A 2,554-nucleotide genomic window follows, 5' to 3' on the forward strand; every position below is an offset into this window, starting at 1 on the left:
ATTGAAGCTCGACCCCAACGTGCCTGAAAATAAACCTCTTGCTTTTGCGTTGATTTGCATCGATTTGCATCTTGGTGTCTCACTTGGGGGCATCTCAAAGTAAGTACCATTGACCCTGACCGAGGGTTAGGATCTTATAAAAGGACTGTGAATATCCAATGAAGATATATGAATGTATGCCAACACATTGAAAAGTCCTCAATGTCATTAGCAATCAGGAAAATAAATAGTAAAACTTCTTTAAGATTCTATATTTTTTCAATGAATATTTGTTTCTTTTATTCACAAAACATAAGACTTACCCCTTTGTTGAATCCCTTTTCTTTATGATTTTTACACAAAGGACCTTGAGATATATCAATTATAAAACATGTCAAAAAGAAACATCTTTAAAATATATATCAGGTACTTTATTCAAGAGTTCTCTATAAAATCCATCAATGTCAAATAGACATTGGATTGAATGTAAGGTATGTTCAGTTGTCATTAGAATTATATTTGTGTTGTTGAAGACTTTTCTCTCCTCTGGTCCTGACTTCTCTTTGATTCCCTAGAATGTTCAGTGTATCTGCTCGATTTTTCCCATGGTCTCACCCCACAGTTCTGAATCCGTCACCAATCTCCTTTATAACCAGATTGCTTTCTACTCTTGATTTGGAGCAATTTCTACCCTTGATTTGGAGCAATATTTTCTTCTAACATTATCACTGTCCTGATTTCGGCTTCTTTACTTCTCAATTTTAGAAAAAGAATCTCTTCTCTCTCACTGCTTCTTCTTTGGCTTTCCATGCTTGTCTTCTGGCCCTTTGTGTTAGTCTCAATCTAGGCTAGTACCAACTCTGCTGTAACTATTCTCATGGCTTCTGCCCTCCATGAGCTTTACCAGGGGATCTCACCAGTCTGCATCTTGTGAGTCCTGAGATCTGTATCTTCTAGATCTTGCTCTCTCAATCCTCCCTTCCTGGTGCATTTGGTCCTCCCTGCCACCTTCTTGTCTCCTGTCATGTACCTGGTGGCCCCTGGCTAACTTATCCACTTCTTAACCTCTGGCCTTCCCTTGTCTCTTCTTTCTTGTACTTTTAGCTGAGGCGGAGCTCTGACTGCTTGAGGAGCAGGATTCACTTGCTTCACTGGAGAATTCTGAGCTGCTCTTACTGCTGTCAGAATCTGAGTCAGAGAAATCAGTTGCTGAGGATATCCCTGAAGATGAAGATGTCAGAACTGGTTTCTTTTGCTTAGCTTCTGATTTCTGGGCTACAATGACCTTAGGCATACTTTTTTTTTCAGATGTTCTCGAAGTTCATTCATCAAACCTCCGAGACCTATGGAAGTGAAGAAGTTGATGGCAAACCAGGTATTGTGTGGGTTGTCTCGGGGTAACAGTCCTTCAAAGAATGGCTGAAGAGTTTCATCTTTTAACCTGGAATTCAATTTAGGAAGACCCATGTATTCACCCAGTTCCTGGAAGAAGATCTTGACAAAAATCCTACTAGACAATGTCGTGGTCTCTTCACTCAGCTTTATACATTTGAGAACACTCCATGGAAGTGAATTTGTGTAGAAAAGGTGAGCAAACAGCTTAACAACATTTCTCAATTTGTTTGTCTCTAAGTGATGGATGGTGTCATACTGTTCATTGAATATACTTTCAAATGATTTCATGTATTCTTTCTTCATTGTACAGAACCACCCAGCTAACAAGCTAAACAATTTTTCATAGGTCCTTTGTTGGGCAGAGGAATAAAGTATCATGTTGCAGATTTCTTTTGTTTGGCTCTCAGCAAACTCCATTTTCAGCAAGTTGTGTGCACATTCTTCAAAATCTAAACTTAACTGAATGGCAAGATATATTGTACGGAAAAATGATTTCTGGTTCATCATGAATAGTTAATTTTTGTCCTCCTTCCTCTTCTTCTCCTTCTTCTTCCTCTTTTTCCTCCTCCTCATCTTCACCACTTCCAGCTTCTCTGTCTGTGTTTGAATCACTGTCTCCTTCATCAAGTGTTTCTTTTTTAATAGCCCTGTAATTCACCTCATTCTCCATAAAATTAGGATCTATCTTGAAAACATTAAGAATATCTTCGGGATTATAGTCATCCTCCAAGGGGAGCATATATGTAAACTGATCTTCCTTTTCCACTAAACCAACTCCATCTAGAATAACAGGGTGGTCTTTGAATCCATCTTCTGTATAGCAAACATCACTTCAATCATGTACTGAACTCTTTTGTCTATCTCAGACTCATGTAGAATGTTTTCAAGGTGTTCAAAGATTGCACTGATTCCCCTTGGTTACACCTGGCTTAATTTGAGACCACACTCCTTGAGGAAGCCCAGAGCTTCAAGAGTGTTGAAGCCCATACTTCAACACTGTCATCTGTTTGTCTCTCTAGCAGCCAAGCGAGCATCTCCAGGCACAGAACATCATGTGCCACATTTTGGTTAATAAGATGTACCACAAATTTTGAAGCAGTCAGGCAAAGTTGCTTATCATTCCTTCGACAGCCTTTCCAAAAATTAAGAATTAGTCTCTTGAGGATTGATTCTCCAATCT

At 39.0% G+C, this 2,554-nt stretch overlaps 1 pseudogene; it reads right to left on the reverse strand.

The window, feature by feature from the left end:
• Positions 1-947: 947 nt before the first annotated feature.
• Positions 948-2,549, reverse strand: LOC114637160 (annotated as a pseudogene).
• Positions 2,550-2,554: the final 5 nt, after the last annotated feature.

This window comes from Grammomys surdaster, unplaced genomic scaffold (genome assembly GCF_004785775.1).
Source record: "Grammomys surdaster isolate TR1022 unplaced genomic scaffold, NIH_TR_1.0 125180, whole genome shotgun sequence".
Classification (NCBI taxonomy): Eukaryota; Metazoa; Chordata; class Mammalia; order Rodentia; family Muridae; genus Grammomys; species Grammomys surdaster.